Raw genomic sequence first — 20,996 nt, 5'->3', positions numbered from 1 at the left:
ATGTGTTGTCAAACTGGGATAGAGTTTCTATCGGGACAATGATGTTGAACATACTCACGGCCACGATGCAATGGTTTAGATCAAAGAATACTCATGTTTTAGAATGTCCTAGTCAAAGTCCTCAGATGAGAAAAAGATCAAAAGTGAGCCCTTTAATAAGTTATGAGGAAAAGTAGACGATGTATGAGTTCCACTCCCCAATCCAGAATAAGCAATCACCTTTGAAAAATGAACTACAACCCAAAGCTTGATAAGGGAAAAGACAGAATAACAAAAGGCCTATTTACCTATTCAGAGGTTTCAGCCATGTATTAAAAATCATATCGTTAAGCTTCCTGACAGATGCTAATGAAGTGATGTTTACATTTTTGATTTGCTGCCTAAACAATGATAAGACATGCTCTTTGAAAACACCAAGCCCCACAATCCAAACACATCCATTGAGTCTGTCAGCAGCGACATGACAGCTTTCTTCCCGTTTTCTAACTACAATAAGTGACTCATTTCCATATTAATGAGAGAAAAGAAAAGCAAGTGGATGAAGGGGGAGTTGAGCAAGGAGCGGGGGGCCAATGCGGTGAGGGGGGGGGGATTGTTGCGTCTTGTTGTCTCGGCACTGACTGACAAAGTCTTCAAATAGGTTGTTAATGACCATTCCAGAAAAAAAGGAAAAACACATAGAGCAGCCTGTGGAGTAATCATATCAACATGTTGTGTACGCATACCAAGCTGTGTATTGTTGCCATGCCTCCTATGTGGCTGCTCTTGCATAAATGTTTGGTGTTATTGCCACACGCGTGAGACAGATATACACCCATCCATGCAGGGACACGTGTGCTCATGGGTGCTCACTCATTTAGCATGACACTAAAACATCTTGAACAAAAGGAGACATCCTCATTCTACAGGATGTAGGCTTCACTACACCCAAAGGATGACTCTCACATTAACAGCTGTATGCTGCAGCTTAGGGCAAACCAAAGGGAAGAAACCAGCTGTTAGATCCCATTAGCACCAAATGATTTTCACCTTTAAAACAAAACAAACAAACGTGCAAGCTGAATTACTTTCTACGCAGTTATCTCTTTTTAATGTCGGCTCCAACGTAAGTCTAAGTTTTACATCAGTTGAATCTTTGGAGCTCAGTTGTCTAGTCTCTTCTGTAGCGTTTAATGTTACAGAATGAACTTCTGCTTGTCAGAGATAATGTGAGGAACTTTGAGGGTTTGTCATGTGACTTCACGACAAGAATAGATTGAGATGGTTTTGGCAATAGTATTAGGCCACATGTTGTTTGAGTTATTCGAAACTGTTTCAGCTTGTATTAAAACTGTTGAATCTTGAGATTTGATTCAGCCTCGTCAGACTGTTTGGCTACTATCCAGTAGCTTCCCATGATGTTAACATCAGTGAATAAATGTGTGTGTGAATGTATGTGAAGCACTTTGGGGTCATCTGGACTTGATAAAGTGCTCCAGAAGTACAAGCCATTTACCATTTACTATTGCTACTCAGGCTATTACTTAAGTTTGGCTTAATTTAGACCAGAAACGGGAAGTAATTACTGATTCATGAAACTCTGTTTCTAATATTACATTAGTCATATCAACTAAAATGCAAATAATGAGTTATATTTCTCATCCAGTCTAAAGTTTTGTTTTTTGCTTGACAGGATTTCAGTTCATTGTCCCTTTAACCCCCCCTCCCAATTTTCAAATTTGACTTTGACTGGACCATCCTAATATAGCAATATGCTGTGACCTGAACCATTTCATTGTAGCTCTGAGTGATTGTTTGGGGTCGTTGTCTGAAAAGTAAGCCTCCTCCTATGTCTTCAATCTTTGTTGTTTGTTCCCTAATAAACTTCTAAGGTTTTCAAAGAATAATTGTATTTAGAGTAAGCTGTATTTTTTGTTCTTTTTACAGCATTTTACTTAGTGGCCACAGCCATCTGGGAAAATACTTCCCACAAAAGGTCCACAGAAAAAGTTTGCATGTGTTATATGTCGTAGTAACTAACAGGGACCAAAATCATTTCACCTGGCTGGTGTAGCCACAATTTCAGTGTGACTGAAATCACACATCCAAACTCTAATCAATAGAGTTGATTAGAACTTGATTTAAAATAAATATATATACTTAATATTTTTGCTTTACTCCAATATCTGAGCTAAATTTGTGGCATTTTGTATGAAAAATCACACAAATTGTTTCTATGTAGGGGATTTTTAGGCATTTATTCTAACACTTGACTCCAAGAGGCATCTCCAACACAATCTTCCAGTTCACAGTGCGTGTCATTAAAGGCCTCTAAATTACAAACATCATTAGTAAAATTGATTCTGCTCTGGGTTCCTGGGGGGCTTTAGTCTGTCGTTTCTGACATTGTTTCATTCCTGTTTTGCAAATTCAAGCAGATTCTTCAAGAGTCTGAGCTGTTCATTCCTCCATACTGTATATTATGTAACTCTTCTGAGGTGTTCGGAAAGTCCAGCTTGCTTTTTATGCAGAAAAATGTGAAATCTCGTTTTTTAGTCAAAGTAAAATGGTTCAGCATTTTTTTCTGGTACTACAGTTGCAGCACCTGTGCAATACATATCTGATGTACTGAATCTGGCTGCACATTATTAATATCTCCCAAACCTGTGAATGACCTTTGCTTCAGCGTGTCAAGCCTGCAGTTATTCCTGTTTCTTGAGCAACTTTTCTACCATACATTTTATTAAGTTACATTTTCCATTAGGATGCTGAAATACAAAATGGTTTGAACGGCTACAGTTGAAATTGGATCTTTAAATTCAGTGTATAAAAAATGCTCTTTCCTTTGCTTCCTCATTGTCTGACATAATATTACGGAAAACTTGTCCTAATTCAGTCAGAATTACCTAAAAATATTTCTTTTGGGAATTTAATTTCTTTAAACTCTGATACTGATCTGATTCTGATCAGGATTCACAGACATGTATCTCCAGAAACTAAAATGTAGATGAAATGTTCTAGAGCAACTCAGAGTGTCAAAGAACTGCCCAAGAATCTGAGATCAGGGTTAAACGTTCAACACGAGACGTACTGATACAACACCACAGTTAACTCACAGTCGCTCTTCTGATGGCACATCATAAATCCCTTCAGTTGACAAGACCCTTTAACTTCCTCTGAGATGATTCACTTCCACGCAACAGTGCATTAAACACCAGTAGCATAGAAATCTTGTTTGCATGTGTTTGTTCTTGTTTTTCAAGCTGAGAAACAGGTGAAGGTATAAAAGAATGCATCAAAAAAATCAAATCGCAGAAACAGATCAAAGAATGTAGTGAAGTGTTGTTGTTTTTTGGGTTTTTTTTGTTGGTGTTGTTTTTTTTCCCCTCTGCTGGCTTTGATTTAACCGGAGATCTAAAGGAAACAAAATAGAATATTCTCAAAGTGTTTATGAGGAGTGGGGGAGGAAGAGATTGCTGCGTTTTTCTTCACATAGATTACATTAGTGTGTTGTATTTTTCAACATGCGGAGCAATTTCAAGCAAATAGAGCAAATAGAGGACTGAAAAACATTTACCATGATGAGATGGTGCCATATGTTACAATCTTATCAGAATTCTTCACAATAAGTTTTAGGTCTTTGACTTTCCCTTTTTTACCCAACTACCAGTCTAAAAAATAGATAAATATTTTCATGGAGAAACAGACTTATTTCACTGTCAAATATACATGACATCTATTTATTTATATATATATATATATATATATATATATATATATATATATATATATATATATATATATATATATATATATATATATATATATATATATATATATATATATGCATAACATTTTAGTGGGTATTTATTGAGCAATCTGATGACCAATGGGAGATAACTATTTCTGAATCTGGTGGTTCTACAGAAGATGCTGCAGAATCTCCTGCCAGATGCCAACCGAATGAATAGATCATAGAGATGAAGAAATAAACACACTCAAACACATATAATATGTGGTAGGAATCTACAAGTGAGCCTAAAAGTCATAGATTCAAAAATCTCTGATTAAATGTCCTCAACTTTAAATTTCTGAACATCTTAATCTCTGACTTGTATGGATTGTTTATCGGTCTTTATACAACTGTTCACTAAAGTCCTCCAACAAACATGAAAACATGAATTAGCTCTCTCTCACTTTGTAGCTATGCATTGTTTTTTTTTGTCATAAAATTGTGCTTGTGGTTGTGACATAACAAAATTCAAACAGATTAATGAGAGGGAATCTTTTTCTGTAAAAGAAAATGCGTATGATTCAGTGTAATTGGTGAACCCTGTGGCCGGGGTCACCCTTATAAACATATTCCTGAAAGGGAAAAACCCTGCATGCTTTAATTGACTCATGTGGCTTAAAGTTGCTCCTTTGTGCAGCAATTTACCAAACAAGGGAGCAAAGATTCATCATGTGACATCATCTGCAACTGCAGTGTGTGCTTGGGTCATCGGCTTTGCTACGCAGACTTGTCAAATCAATTGTGCGTGGTTCTGGTTCTCACACAATATTTCCTAAAGTAGATCTATTTCCCTTACTGACTTCACAGTTCTGCTTGCAGAGCAGTTGCCATGTAAAAGTTCAAGGAAATGCAGACAATTATCAATATGAGGTAGTTTCAGATCCTTACACTCAGTGTTTTGTGAAAAAAGTATTCCATGCACATAAATTAATCCTAAATGTTCTATTATTTAAGCTTTCTTATATACAGGGTGAATCAAAGTCCATTATGTATACTTCTATTACTTATTTATAGTATGTTCAAACTCAAGCATCACAGGCACACATTTCTTTGCTCCTGCAACATACACCACAGAACACGAGGCGTTTTGCTGTTTTTGCTTAGACTTTCAGACGTTTTGTTTCCGAACCTTCCCACATCATCAAATGAAATAAATTAGGGATTCATTTTAGATATTTTTTTTCTGCTTTTCACTTGTAAGCATTTCATTAGCTGTTGTCTGGCTTGTTTGAGGTAAGGGCCAGTTCAACTTAATCTTAAATCTAGTCCAATTTTGAAACACACACATGAATAATCCATCCGGCTTTTAGCATTAAGTGGCACTTAACCATCAGAATCAGACCAAAATGTACTTCTGTGGGATAACTGACTTTTTACAAACACCCACACAAGTTTTATGAAGATTTTAGAGCTTTCAGGTGCCATACCAGTAGAACTGAAACGACTAATTAGCATGAGTGATTTCCTGTTTTAATTGTGTAACTTTAACTTATTTAAAGTTTAAGAAAACCTCATTTACCTTGGCTTCTAAATCAGCCTCTACTCAAAAATAAGACTAGTGGTATTTCACTGCTCCACATGAGGCAGGGTTAACTTCAAATTCTATAATCCACTCTTTTGGTTCATCTGTTCATGTCTGCAACTTTCTTATCATTACACATGACTTATCTTTTTCTTGACAACAAGGAATTTGGATTTGCACAAAGGGGTTATTTATTAGGCACCTACCAGCTGTAGTTATTAAAGTGTGGTTCTAAATAATTTCTAGACTTTAAATGTCTCTAATGAGATGCAAGCGATAGTTTTCGGAGGTCTTTTTTCCAGCTGTATGGAATGTATAGCAACATGAAGTTTCCCCTTCCCCCACATGTTGCTGTTCATTGACAGTCAGACAACTGAAAGAAAAGCAAAACAAGTTTCTGCTTGTGTACAATGGAGTTTTGAAAACATATCCTGTTGGGAAGAAAACAGAGTCATGTGAGACAATCCAAAGAATTTCCACATAATTAATGTTTTCAGGCAAAACTGTCATAAAACGACAGAAATATGTACATTTCTGCGCGCTAAGCTTTTTAGCAGTTACTTTTCTGACAGTTTTGCTAATGTCTATCAAAATCAAACTGGCAGTAAAGAAATGTCACAGAAAACTGTACAACTTTCATAATTAATGTCTTGTGTAATTTCAACAGCAGCGGGGATTAATTAGGGATTAATTTCACTTTCTATGCACTCTGATCTTTAATTCTTTTCAGTTTTCTATTGGATAAATTTCCCAGTCACTTGATTGACTAGGCTATTTTATCGATTTTACATTCTTCCTTTGAAACCAATTAAGAGTTTTCGTCACTGTGTGCTTGAAATCCGCAGGAAATCAGTGCTTGCTTCATCTTCAGATTCTTATGAAGAATTCTCTAGTTTTCCTTCCTACAGTCATTGCAGTTGTTGTTGTCGACGTCTGGTTTGAACTTTGCATCAATGTAAACTAAGTTGCACTTTTAATGTTTTTAGTCCGCTGTTATTTGATTTCTGCTCATTGTAAAATTTGCACTTGTTTTGAAATCAGTGGTTGGTTATGATTCCGGCTTTTAGCCTCCATCATGAATGAAGGGAAATATATAAACACAAAGCCCCAAAGATACTTCCTGCAGTCATACGATGCTGCTGCTGCCACGTTCTGTTAACATTTACTACAAGTGACTGATGTGCATGGAAAGCAGTGAGATGGAAATCCTGAAAAAGGACAATAAACGTAACATTTTTATTGTCGCTTTTTGGTTCAGCGTTGCCATCCTCGACAGTATCCATCAGTGATTTTGGATAATCGAAGTTAAACTCTGGCTCTGCACGTAAATGCAACCTGTACGCTTCGGAATATTTAAGATCTGTCGCTTGCCGGCAATAGTGTTCGCTAATAATGAGTATTGTGCCTCTTTTGATGTCATCAACTCAAATGACGACATCACTTGAGTCTGGTGTGCTTTTTAAAAGAAAACTGTGAGATCTTTAAGTAAATCTGTGTTTTATTAGTTATTCAGCTGTGTTTTTTTTTTTGGTTTGTTTGTTTGTTTGTTTGTTTTTTAACAGTAGGTGGACATTTGTTAGTAAACATGCACACCATGGGTAAAATCTTTAAAATTACTTGTACTAATGTTACAGTCAGGTCCCTAGAAAAGTGCTCTTTCTTGATGAGGATTACCTTCATTTCAAAAAACAAAACAAACAACCAAAAAAATTCTGCTTAAGAAGCCAAATTTTACCGTTTGACCTCATCAGTTAGGATAAGCATGTGAGCAGAAGCTAAGTGTGTGTGAGTGATTTTATGGAGAGGGAGGAGAAGGAAGAAGTGTGTGTGTGCGTGTGTGTGTGTTGTTCGTCTTCGTCTGGGTTTATGTCATTGGTTTAAACGACCCAAGACCCCGCCTTAATTTAAAAAAAAAAAAAAAAAAAAAAACTGGAGTTAGACAGACTACTGCCAAAGAGAGGCAGGCAGGGAGCGAGAGAGAGGGGGAGGAAAAAAATAAAGCGGTGAAACATTTGGACACCTATTCGGTGTTTATGCTCATAATAAACAAGATTATAACACACTGTAGCCCGTTCACCCCCTTCCGCCCCCCATTACTCCTGTTATCTGCACATTTTCTTCGAGTCTGCTGGGGAAACAAGCTGCACGCTGCGCGGAGGATTTATAAGCCGGAATCAGAATTACTCCGAAACCATAACATTAAGAACAATCTTCGCATGAAACATTAATCCCGAAGCGGATGATGCTGCCGCCGCCGCCGAGGACGTGCGCTTGAAGAGAGAAAGTCGGCTCCTCAACTTGGCGATTCATTCATTTATTCGGGTGAGTGCGGCGACATTTTTTCAACTGTAGAAATTGAGAGAGGAGAGAAGCGCGCTTCGAGCATCCAGCTCGCGGGCTGAACGAGAGTTGGGGGGGGGTGACTGGCCGCCGTCAGGGGGCTCAGGTCCGCATTCGGCTCCGGCCATGTGTGTCCACCTTACTGCGCCATGAAGATGGAGGTGGGGGGGAGGCGAATGGACGGGTGGGTTGGCTCCTCACAGACGCTGTTTTTGGACCGAGCAAGAAGCTTGTCCGGTTAAAATGTAAACCCCTTCTCTGTTATTATTATTATTTACCTTCATCTGTATTTTCAACGGACACTAGCGCTTGTTTCTGCTTCCAATAAGACCGAGTAGGGAGATCGGTGTCGCTTAGAAGAAAATAGGAAGTGTTATAGTCACCTGAGAGTGTTGCATGCTGAGACAAACCCCGTCCTAGTGGGCTTGTTTCATTTGTTTTTGTAGCAGAACACATGGACTGTTTGTAAAAAGCATTCCGAGATCTTTCGAATGATTCTAATATTGTGTATGTAGGTTAAAAATTAAGAAAGTAACTTCATTTTAAAACCCTCTTTCATGATGTAATTTCTTGTCTTGAATTTACATTGAAAATGGAAAAGTTGTGACCCAAAACAGGGAATTCAGCAAAAAAAAAGATGGCATCATCTCTACATTCACTAAAAAAAAAAAAAAAAAAAAAAGCCATTAAGTTGCAAGTAACAGTTCTTTTACCGATGATGCATCTATGGTATCTATTTATCCACGGTTACAGTTTCAAAAAAGTTACAATTGTCCTTCATGCCAATTTCATGGCTTAAAGTTTAATGAGATGCTTGAGTGTTTGCACCATAAAGGCATGGGCGCCTCTCCTCCACCTGTTGTTGTGCACTGCTGGTCAGTTGGCTGCAAGAAGGCAATTACATTTTTACGCCACTGACAAGGACACATTTTGAATGTTTCCAAACATTCAAAATGTTATCAACGGTGACACCAAATGGTAAAAAGAGCAATGAGCAGAGCAATGACTCAAAGAGAGCAACATATCAATGCTGTACTGGATTCTTGATCCCCAGCAACAAGGTTTTGTGGAAAACATTTCAGTAGAGGATGGCAGCCTGTGTGCTTTATCCAAAAATAAACACAATTCACAATATCTTCAGTCTGGGTCTCACTGACCTTTTCACACATAGCCAATTTTTCAAACGTTCCTCCCTGGTGGGTAGCTTTGAAGAAGATGCCACACATCACAGAGGATCAGAGGCCGCACTAAACTTTGTGCATCTCATGACTAAAAAAAAAAAAGAAGATCAAACACTTGTTACTGCCTGAGGAATCTCACCTGAAAGGTTGTTATCACTTACTGTGTTGTGCACTGGTGATCTGGAAGTTTGCTGCATGGCATGAGGAATAGACGGAAGAAAAAGCTGTCTGTCTCAGAATGTAACTGAGATTTAGTCTTTCAATGAAGCTTTTGTGCAACAGCTAAAATAGTAAATGGTAATCAAACTAAATTGAAAGTGAATCTTGATTTAACAGCCACTGTTTTGGGCGGCCAGTGTATGAATGAGCTGCTAATTGCTTTGTATAAACTTTTAATTACACACTCGAGTAAGTAGTTTTACATATTAGCACACTAATTAAATCAGCATTTTCTGAAAATATGTCAACAGAAAGTGTTTGATTACCTGATTTTCCCAATCAATCAGCCAGTGAGTGGAATCTGTCCACTTTTTTTTGGCAGGTCATAGAAAATGTTAGGCTCATTTTCTTATTCATTAAATGCATTCAAACGGAGATTTCCTGACCTGCTTAATCCATGACGCATCATCTGCCACAACATGTTTTATTTTGGGTTTGGTAAAGATGCTGATGTTTTGTTTTTTAAAATAAAAATAAAAGTTAAGATTAAACACTTTGATGCAGAAATCAGAATATTTATTTGGAATCAAAAGTACGTCTATCATAATTATTGATCACAATTAATTATTGATAACAAATCAATAATTAAAGAAAAACCATTCAGTTTCTTTAATTTTTAATTTCTTTTATGGCGATTCCTGCTTTTTCCAACTTAAATTTTTTTTTTTTTTCTCAGCAACCATATGGACTAATAAAAACACATAAAGTCCAGGGTAAACAAAGAAGAATCTTTTTTAAGCATTTGTGCAACTACTACGTCTATCATTTGCATCGTGTTTTCTTTTTTATGTTGTAGTTAGAAATCCCAGAGAGTCGGATCTCAATGAAGTTCAAAATCTGCTTCAAGCAGAAAAAAGCTTCACTGCTGCATCTCTCACTTTGTGGCTTGAAGTGGTGGGAAATGGAGGTTTTGTGTTTGCAGTGTAGAAAGAGAAGATGAAACAAAAAAAGCAAAAAAGATCTCTTTTTTTCTCTAATACTATATTCCATGGCTTTATCCATAGGGGGCCTTTGAAAGTAACTGCGAAAACATTTCCTCTGAAATGGTAGATGGAGTGAGATCAAAAAAGCCATACTTTTTCAATAAAACTCTTGCACAGCAGCCTTTAAGTGTGAACTTCAAAAAAAAAAAAAAAACACAATGCGGATCATGTGTTCACAACCAGTGTTTGGTGTAGTCCATTTATGAATGAGCTGCTACTAGCCCTTTGTTAACTTTTTAATTACATACACTTGTAAGTACTGTTACATATTAACAGACTAATTAAATTAGAACTTTTTAGTATGTTAACAGATGGGCTAATGAAAAACCAGTGTCACCCAGATTGAGAGTTGCATTTTAATTCCAGAAGGATCAGATCTGATCAGTGATCAGCAAGTGAAATAGTGAAAATCCATAATTTTTCCTGATTTATTGAAAGCACCCAAACTCAGAACTCTCAGTATGTCGGTTGATGTATGCACCAAATAATATTTTGATGCAGATTTCTTGAGTTCAGATAATGGTTAATGCTGTGTGTTAAAATCACTAACCATGAATATATATTTTGTCTTTTATAAGTATATTTTCTGTTGAATTACCCTGCCTTTTACAAAGATCCTGCAGCACAGCTTTTCTTCTTTCTATGTTAAAGCATTTGGGAAAAAATTTCCAACTCGGCAAGCTTAAAATTACACAGGACTTTTGTATCACTAAGGAAAACTGATGGGTAATGCCTACTTCCTGTTTTTGTTAGACCCTGGCCTCTCTTTTCTGTTCAATTTTCACTTATGTATCCTTCCATTAACTGTAGTGTTGAGACATGTAAAGAATAATAAAAAAGTCGATTTGAAAAATATAACTGACCAATTGATTACACGGTCAAAGCTGATAAATGGAAACTTTGTCTGAGTACTTACAAACAGAGTCTGATCAGTATTTAACACTTGTATTGCATAATTTTAAAAAAGGGCTGTTTTCATTAGCATTCATATAGTAGTGTGTAAGAGTATCTACCAGTTCACTATTAACAATGCAGGTAGGTTCTTCTTGTAGAGATGCACTCGAGATTGAAATAAAACTCCCACAACCCCCTCATTTGGCTCTCATTGGTGATTGGCAGGTTAGATCCGATACTTTTACAGTATGAAATAATCATACTTTGGTGCAAACTGGTTTGAGTTTTGTAACAATCTCACAAAATGAAGATGACCTTGGAGGGTTCGCTCTGTCTCTCTCTCATGAGTGTCCATGTGCATGCATTAGTGTCAGGAATGGGGCTGGACCTGTGTGCCTGAAGGACGAGAAGGCCACTACAGATGTGTGCAGCCTGGACATCTGCTCTGCTGTGAAGCTATTGTCAAGGAAGCAGTTAAGATGGTGGGTAGATTAGTTCAACAGGGATCCTTGTCAGAAAAGCTCCTGTCACAAGAGCAGCAGGGATGAGGTCAATTCAGGTACATCCACAATAATCATTGCTCAGCAGTAGATTGTTTTGTCTCCATCTGTGACCAGCAGAGTCGCTATACATATGGTGAGTTGGAAGCATTTCTTTTTTTATCCTTTTCTCTGGAAATTGAGCAGACTCCATCAGTCTCAGCCCGGCAAAGAGCCTTCCTCCCCCTCTCCCTACCACCGTCTCCCGCGTTGCCGAGCAGCACCCCATTGCCAGAGGCAATCGAACGTCTCCGAAGGGACCTCTGTTAGCCCCCTGCAATATTTATTACCATCCATCATACCCAGACCCTCGCTCTGCGCGGGTGAGTAACAGTGGCCGCTAAGTTCTTGTGTTAAAACTTCCCTCGCTGACGACCATTAGAGGGGATTTATGAGAGCGGCGTCCCCCTCTGGAGGTGCCGTGGAAGCGAGACGGAGCATGTTTCAGAACTGCTGTGATGCGAAATACGCTGTGGATTCACCTCTTGTGTAAAGATTGCCTAAACTTCTAGTTAGCTGTTAGTGATTTATTACAGGTGCATTCAGTAAATCCTAATACATTTCGGTTCAGTCCATAAAGTGAAACTCTGATTATACAGACTACAGACAGTTATATATTTTAAGTTTTTATTTCATTTAAATTTGATGATTCTGACTTGCACCAAATTCAGCCCCTTAAAAAATAACACAATGCTGACTTGACAGTTGTCAAGCTGGCAGTCACTGACTGACACAAGATGAGTGACCCACTCAAGCTTGTTGTTATTGAAGCTAACTGCTCAGAGTGCTGCATCCAAGAATTCGAATGGAAAGTTTAGTGGAAGGAAGAAGTGTGTTCAATCATAGCCTTGAAATAATTGTGAAGTGAAGTCTATATCATCTGTTAGTGTTGGTCCACTGAGTTTTTCTATCATATTCTAATTCATCAAGATGTATCTCTATATGTAGTTGATTTTCTAGTCTTTGTGGTAAGATATTAGCATTTTCTAGCCTTCTGTTTTTTTTTTAACATTCATATAGTTTGAGCAACACTGTTGCAGTGCTGTCAGTGACATCCTATGTCTCTGTGAATGTTTTTTTCCCCCCCTTTCTAACAAGTCGTTCTTATGTCAGTGATAGTTGTGATCTATTAGTGACTTGGGTGTTTAAAGAAAATCATGTATTTTATGCCTGGAAAACTACTGACCGTGTAAACGCTTCCCTCATGTCCCTTATGTCTGTTCACCACCTCTTGACATGCTCTTCAATCCTTCAATGGAGGCAGATTTTTCATCTTTATTTTCTGTTGAGGTTGCTTGTTTGGACTGGAAACAGCAGCTATGGGGAAGGGGTAAGTAGTGTTACCTGTACGGTTCTTTTAGATCAGTTTTAATATGTCATTCTAATTGGTCTCCAAAGGCTAAGACTTCTCCCTTTCCCTTTTGTGCCTTCCTTCTTTAAAAACTGTCTGTGTGATGTGCCTGTGTTGAGCTGAGGTGCCCAGGAGCGGCGGTGTTCATTTTGAAGTCTGCCGAACATGCTCATTATCTCCAACTTAAGGCAAGATTGGTTTAGCTGGAAGCGGGGGTAATTTTCTGTCTTTTAAAAAGGGGGCAAAAGCGTGAAGGTAAAATTGAAAATTGATTGTGATAGTTTATAGTAGCGGGACACTAATATGTTTTCGCAACTGAAGCTGTAGTTATTGTACTGCTCTCATGGTTTTCAAACTCCTTTAACCTTTAGCAGTGATGTATTGGAAAGGTATTGCAAAGAAACACCCGACATATTGTTCCCTTTTTTCTCTTTTCTCTTGAGGCTTTGTATATCTTCATCTTTCAGAGACGTTATGTGGATTTTCAGACTCTTCTGCTGTCATTGCTGCCTTTCCTGTTATCAATTCAGTGACAGTAGCAGCAATTGTATCTGGAGCTACAAGGGGATAAAGACTAATTAGTGCCATACATGTCTTTTATATAAATCCCCATGAACAGTTCTGTGTACTGTAGGGAACAATAAGACATTATGACATTGTGTGAAAGTTTTTTTTTCTATATCTGAGGAGGGTGTGAGATTGAAACAGTTCAAGAACCTCTAACGTAGTTATTTTCATTTCATATATTTCAATTTTGATGCACAGTGCAAGTGTAGTGAAAGAAGATTGGTGTGTTGACTGTCAGCGCTCTCTAAATTTTTCTTCAGCTAATTAATGTCTTTATGTTAATGTTTTCAGTGTCAGCTGTAGATATTTTGTAAATTATACTCATGTGATAAGGATGAAGGAAAGACGGTTTTGTTGACAATTTCCAGTTATTTTCAGAAAAAAACCCCACTAAACTGCCAACATACGTTTTTGCTGATTTTGATTTGTTTTTTAAGAGTCAGCAATAACAATATTCTATTTTAAAAATGAATAAAAATTTGGTTGAAGAAAAAATATCAAGTAAAATCCAACAAGTTGTGTGTTATCGTACAAATAAAACCCAACTACAAAGAATGAGAGATATCTTATTCACAGTGCTACATATTAAGAAGTGGGAAGAAGTGCTTCTCTAGTTGGAAGTATTTTCTTGCTTGAAAATTTCTAAACTGCTGAGTTCATTTTTATAGATGACAAAATGTTTAGATGAATCTCCTTCCTTTGACGTACGCATAGCTGATGGAAACTTTGCAGGCAGGAAAGACAGACATCTTCTTATGCTCCATTTGACCAGGAGATCCCCCCGCAGTTTCTCTGACAACTTAAAATACGTTTAAAAGGCAGGAACAGTATGAGCCAAATGATTAGGTGTTTTAAATATGTACTCTAACCATAAATAGATCCAAACATCGTTTAAGTCCTCTATAGCTGAACCTTGTGGCTGCCTGGCAAGCTGCTAAGATTTTCTTGCCGTTATTGGACTGGATGTAACAGCCACCGCTCTTCATTAGTGTCAGGGGACACTGAGGTGGTTGAAAGGCAGCTGCATTGTTTGCAAAAGGTCAAGTAAGTATTGCAGTGTTACCCCCTTTTGGCCGTGTCTGAAACAGCCTTGTTAGCGTCCGGGTAAGATGTTGTCGGGTGAAGCAGCGGCACCGCTATTAGAGTTATTAATTTTTTTCAACAACTTAATACACTTTAATTTAATGCATATTAATTGATGGGCTTCTGAATTCACATTCACATAATCCACCAAGGATTTCTCAAAGGCAAGCACAAAAGGCTTTTATTATCTTAAGGAGGAAGTGGTCTTTTGGGATGTAAAGGGGCCCCCGCTCAATTGTGTGTTACATTATGAGACAGACATAAGTGAAATGAAATTACAACGTATCATCAGCACGGTGAAGGATCCTATTGAGTAATTGCCTCTGCAGAGCCATTGTTGTAATGTCAGACTTGCTCTTTTGGATATGACAGAGGGTCTTTCATGAAGTCCTCATGCGAGGGAGTAAAAAGCCGGTTTCAAGGTTAAACTGTGTGAAGGCCAAATGTTTGGGGAGGGTGGATTAATTTCATGTCCCATAATATAATTTGTAAGATCTCCTCCTCCACTGCCCTTGTTTTTTTTGAGGGAGATGAACAAACCTGATCAAAGCAGAAAGCTAGGTTGTGGGGGTAGGAAGGGCGGGGGGGAGGGGGCTAGCTATCGCCTGCAATTTTACATGTTTTCTAGGCAAAGAGCATGAGATTCTGTCTTTTAACCTTGAGCAATATTATTAGATATCTTAGTTTAAAAATACAATCTGAAATAGGTACCAAATGATCTAACTACTTTGATGTAGAAGTGAAAATCATTTATTTACTAATATGATTAAAAATGTTACCTATTACTTCAAAAATTATTGTATTATTCTTGAAATGTATTTTATTACTGTTTTAACTTAAACACATACAAACTACAACATATTCATTTTCAAAACACCATAAGCTCAAACTCCAGGAAGCCATCTGAACATTGGAGGGTTACCAGCATCAGGTATGAGAAGTGTGGTGTTGGCAGCAGCATGCTGTAGGGATGACACATTACCACTCATATTGAGCAACATGTCTGTTGAGTAGAAACTATTATTTAAACACTAATAATCTACATGTCATGTTATTATAGGCGCTCTAGAAATAACTGTTGCTTTTCAGTTTGAAATAAAAGCAGTTTTAACATTGAACCAAAAGCAGATTTCTCATGCATTCAGTTATTAATTGCATCATAGTCACTAATGTATAAGTCAACATGTGCGGGGATGTGAGGTTGTTGCAGGAAAATCACAGTGCATCATTAATTACAGGGCAGGCTCTAAGGATGGGAGATGGACTGTCGCGCTAACAGATGCCTTGCTGCTCTGTTGGCTTAAAGAAGCCTAACCAGCACTTCTATCGCTCTGCATCGACAGCCTTTCATTGTGTATCTGTGTATATCAGCCCTGCCAATGAAAGCAGTTGCTTCATCTTGCTGACAAATTCTTTGCAATACAGATGTCCTCTTAGATATGCATGTAGTTCATATGGCAAGAGTGTAGATACATTTGTTCAGCCCGGTGATATGTATACAGTATGAGGAAGTGATAAAATCAGCTATTAAAGTCACTGCAAGTAGCGAGTGGGCGGGATGTAGACTTTTTATGGCTCTTGGCGCCCTGGTTAGCATTTTCACTCATCACGTTTTAGTGCTTAAATGGTAGAGGAAAAGTCATAAAAATTTTGGGGCGTTTTATTTGGTGACTTTACACAAAACATATATTTCTTTAAAATTTAACCAAAAGAGAATTTCTTGCACATTCAGGCATTACTTGCATCATACTCACAAATGTATGAATAAATATGTGCAGGCAAAATAATCAGCTTATTTTTTCAGTTGGTTCAAATTTAAAACTACATTGGGTTGAAATTCTATCAGTCTTCTTAGATTAGCTGCTGCATAAACACTGGTTTCAAATATAATCAAAGCGTTGTCTAATTTTGGTCTCAACTAAGATATGGGTGTAGCTAAAGAAGTGAAATACAAGTTTGAATGGACAAAGACAAAATTGTAGTAGCAACAAAATAGCTGAATTTTTGGCACAGTTTAGGGACATGCTTTAATGTGGACAATCTTTGAAGTATGTATGCTTTTAATTGCTGACCAAGTTTTTGCACATGTTTCAACTGGTATTTTGAAAATTGGTCTTTTGTGATGAGCCTCAAGTCTTTGAGGTTAGAAAGGTTGCCATCACCCTAATCTTCAGCTCCATTCATAGATTCTTAGATTGAAGTCAGGACTCTGGTTGGGTCACTCTGAAATGTAAATGCTACTTCTGGTCATTAGCCCTGGCTTACTTTTGCTATGTGTTCTGCTAATGATTGGACAAGACCATGGCACATTTACAATATTTAGAGATAGTTTGTGCATTATCTGTGACTCTTTCAGTTTCTTTCTCTATAGACTTGTAACATATAAAATGAACCTCAACAGTGTAGCCACAAAAAGGAGGCCCATAGGTAAAGATGTAGCTATTAAAACTCTGTCTACTTACAAGACTAGCATGTCTTAAACTAATTTTGGCAGATTACTTTAACCTTAGAACATTTATAAATTACCTTTATGCAGGAAAGACTTTTAAAGGATAAAAATGTACCCTGTGAAATCAGAAGCAACAATAAGATAAGATAAAGCTAGCAACTGTTTGTCGAGGAGATTACCAGCTGATAAAAGCTGGTTGTGGTGGATGACAGCTTCTTTTTTCTTGAAATGCCATTAAGTGTTCCTGTGTTGTTCTGCAGCTGCTCTGCTTTGATGCTTTTGACAGCTTCATGTTCGCACATTTTAACTAATCTCTAGCTATGGTTATAGGTCTGAGAACAAGGGTTTTTTTTGAGTTGGTGCTGTGGCTGCTCTCACAGTGGTATAGCTTAGCTGTCTGGAAGCATTGACGGCAGAATAGTGTCAGTATAGTGCTTGAAGTGCTTAATTCTGCTTTTAAGCTATGATTCTTATTTTATTTTGTATGTTTTTCTACTTCCAATTAATCAGCATATGCACTAAGCACTGCATAATTTCTAAGACCTACCTACTGTTTGATTTGTGTATCAGCCAAACTGCGTATCAGTTTGGCTTAATACGTAACACGCTGCTTTCTGTATAGTTATAAACTAATCCAAAGAGAAAACCTAAATGCTGTATAAGTGGAACAATAAGTGGAGAAAATCTCCCGGAGCAGTCACCAGGTACTGTTATAGAGGCAACGTTGTAGTCACACTGTCAGCTTTTTTTAGCAGGGTTTTCCCCCAAAATGCATTTTTTTATTTAAATGATTGTTTAAAAAGGCAACAGGGTTTTGAAGGATGGCAGTTTGCCTTCAAAATGTGCCAGAGTTGCCTGCTACAGTACCAGCTGTTTCTCACTGTACATAAGAATAGAAATTTAAGGAAAAATATGCATGGTAGCAAACTTTTCATTTATGGATTATTACTTTTAAAAATGCACAGGTGCTTTGCTTTGAGAGTCTCATATTGAAGCAGAGATAGAAAATATATAACAATCTATTTCTGGGGCTTTAGAAAGACACCAGCCATCAATGAATCCGCAAAAATAAGCATGTACCCAAAATAGATGGATGGACCTATTTGCTATTATTTTTTTAAAAAAGCAGCAGTTAATGGCATAATACAATTTTATATTGCACTTATTTATTGTTTGTGATGCACCAGAAATACAGGTGTTGTCTGGATAAGACTGGATATCAGTTTCAGCAGTAAACGCACCATACTTTCCCACTACCAAGTCTCACTGAAAACAAGTGAGATGGATGGATGCTCTCATTGACTGAAGAATACTAAAAGTGAACTACTTTTGAATCAAACTTTCAGTTGACTTGACTTTTTTAAATTAAAAGCGATGTAAGTCAATGTTAAAAGCGATTGTAAAATACTATTTAAAAGATAACTAGAATCGATCTGACACTATTCTATCACAGTCCCGCTCACAATGTGCTGTTTAGTGCAGTCAGATAAAGTTAGACCTAAATCAGTCTTAAAACATGCTCAGTTTGACCACATGCAGTTGTTTGCAGTAGGGTTATTCATGCACTTGACATGAATAAGTGCATGAAAGCATTAAAGCTTTAAGATTTTCCCTCTTTCTAGCTGCAGAACAACAAAACATCCTGCAAAATATCACCATAAAAAGCTCACTTTCAACCCTTTGCTCTGTGCTGTATTGGCCTAAGCTCTTTCCAGCCGTTACCTTTATATGTCAGATAAATTCGCTTCAGCTGTGGAAACTTTGTAGGTTGCAACACTCCTCCTTCAACAGTGTGAAAACAACCCCATGTGGAGTCTTGGCATTTGATTCCCTTCAAACTGGACTTCTTTTCTCTACAAGTACCCTATAGCAACACCAACGCAGCCCTGTGGTGTAGTTGTCTGCCTGAAAAGCCTCTGCTGTTTTTTAAAACCTTTCTTAACTCTCCTTTTACCTTGCACTTTCTTATCTTTTTTCCTTCGACAGGTAGTCTCCTTCATCCCTCCTCCACATCGAGTGTAACAGGCGCATCACTTATGTAACATGTCTAAACATTTGTGGAGCATTAGGAGAAGTCATGCATGTCAGAGCTGTGCAAAACGTCCCTCTGTGCACCCCATAGAGGCGGGACAGATGGCTGTCCTCGTTCCCAGTCTTGTAAACTGCCTGTGACAGGAGATGGCATGTACACAGCTGAACCAGAGCGCTTCTAACTAAGGCTTGACAGACAGTGGTGGACACAGTCACATGTACCCTCATCAGACAGAAACCTTATATGAGAATTATTTATTCTGTGTTTTTAGCTTTTTAACTGCTGATTATATTTAGCATTGCAAAAATGATCTATACTCACATCACTACTACAAAGTTTAATCAATTTTATAAGAATTCTATCCAATGAAACAACACAAACTTTTTCATAATTGGGTCGTCTAATAAATATTTATGATTTTCAATACCTCTTTCATGAATGAAAATCTGAAATTTGAAGTAAAGCATCCTTTAAGGATGATGGTTCTAGTTTCAACGTTTGAGTCATGTACACAGTCATCATTCACAGTGCTAAGACTAGCCTCCTCCCAGCTGTGATTGGTTGTTTCTGACCAGGAGTCGTGTATTTCTGCAGATGTCAGTAGGACCACAGAAAGGAGGTAAAGGAACTAGATTTGACAGATTATCAGTCTGATGTTATGCTGGCACAACGAGGTGACAGTTTAACAAATGTGTAAAAAAAAAAATATATTGTTTATAAAAGTTACATTCTGCAACTTTTTTGAGGGTGAACTTTTTAAAGTTTTATTTATAGAATTATTAGACCATCAATTATTTTCCTCTCACATCAGAGTTGTGCACTACTTTGTTGATCTAGTATATAAAATGTGGAAAAATGGTATCAAATTCTAGGGGTGCAAAGCATGACAGTTCACCGTTTCATGGAAAAGTTCCTAAAACTCCAAACAGCAACCAAAAGGCCATCATGTTTCTTTCGTCAGGTCATTCATCACAGCGTTAAAGAAGGTGACCCGGAGTTGTTTTCTAATTCGCTCGTTAATCACCGGCCCAGCAGACGTGTCGGAACACTCTCACTTTGTCCCCCTTTAACAACTCTCTGGGCAGAGTCCATTACTGAGTAAACACAGAAGAAACGAATGAAGATGCCCAGCACTGAGCACCCAGAGGTGAGATCAAATGGCAGGCTTGCTGATGAAGAGCTATGTTTATGGCTTGCACTCTATTAGAAGGAACCTCTTCCCTGCTGGCTCATAATGAACATCTACCTTGTGTAACAGTCCAAGTTCAACCTTTTTCTCCCTTGCGCTGAATTACGGGTCATTTTCATCAAAATGTGCCCTAATTGCGCTCAGAATCGAGATGAGGGAAGGCGGGTGACTGGGGGAGGGGGGGGGGGGGGGACGACACTGATCTGCCGATGAGGAGAATGACTTTTTGGCTGATTTGGCAAGGTGACTATCTTATGGCAACATTAGCTGTGTTGATACGAATAAATCATGACCATTATTTTCCCCTTTGCACGTTAATGAAATCCGAGTTTGTCCTTGGAGGATTATATCTCTGGCCTCTACTCTCCTTTTCTTTTCTCTGTGTACATGGTAACGCCTCCTCCAGATGTCCCCCGCTGCGGGAGGCTGAGAGGCACATGCAAGGAGCTTACTGCTAACAAAACACACACACACACGCATACAAACACACACAAAAACATCATCTCTGGGGGCAGCCACCTCAGCTGACCTGTTATGAAATAAGGCTGCATGGGCTGTGGAGAAAAACTGTGCCGTTTTTGTCAAGATGAGAGTTAAATAGTCCTGACAAAAAAGGGCCTCAGTGTGTGTACGCGGATGCGTGTGTGTGTCTGTGTGGGGTAGGAACAGGGAGAGCATCTCAGGAAAGGAAAGTGTTTTGGTAAATCACAGACAACGTACCATCTGCACACAGCGGGGTGTAAAAGCGACACCGGGCCACTACTGCGAGGAACTATTGCATTGTTATTAAATGGCTGTTGCCTCCCTGGCAGCCATATTAAAGCTTTAGATCTTGTGTCTGATGGAAGGGATCGAAAAGGGAAAAAAATATACTC

The 20,996-nt window shown here is 38.1% G+C and overlaps 1 protein-coding gene across 2 annotated transcripts in view; it reads left to right on the top strand.

Moving 5' to 3' along the window:
- Positions 1–7,261: 7,261 nt before the first annotated feature.
- The window catches only part of LOC129367875 (C-terminal-binding protein 2), a 108,607-nt gene continuing 94,872 nt past the window's right edge, over positions 7,262–20,996 (top strand). For both annotated transcript variants that reach the window (XM_055042502.1, XM_055042506.1), the window contains exon 1: positions 7,262–7,616. The gene's annotated coding sequence lies outside the window, so the exon portion shown is untranslated. The remainder of the gene's footprint in view (positions 7,617–20,996) is intronic.

The sequence above is a fragment of the Poeciliopsis prolifica genome, unplaced genomic scaffold, assembly GCF_027474105.1.
Source record: "Poeciliopsis prolifica strain line A6 unplaced genomic scaffold, Auburn_PproV2 SCAFFOLD018, whole genome shotgun sequence".
In the NCBI taxonomy this organism is placed as follows: Eukaryota; Metazoa; Chordata; class Actinopteri; order Cyprinodontiformes; family Poeciliidae; genus Poeciliopsis; species Poeciliopsis prolifica.
This window is presented reverse-complemented; position numbering and strand designations above follow the sequence as displayed.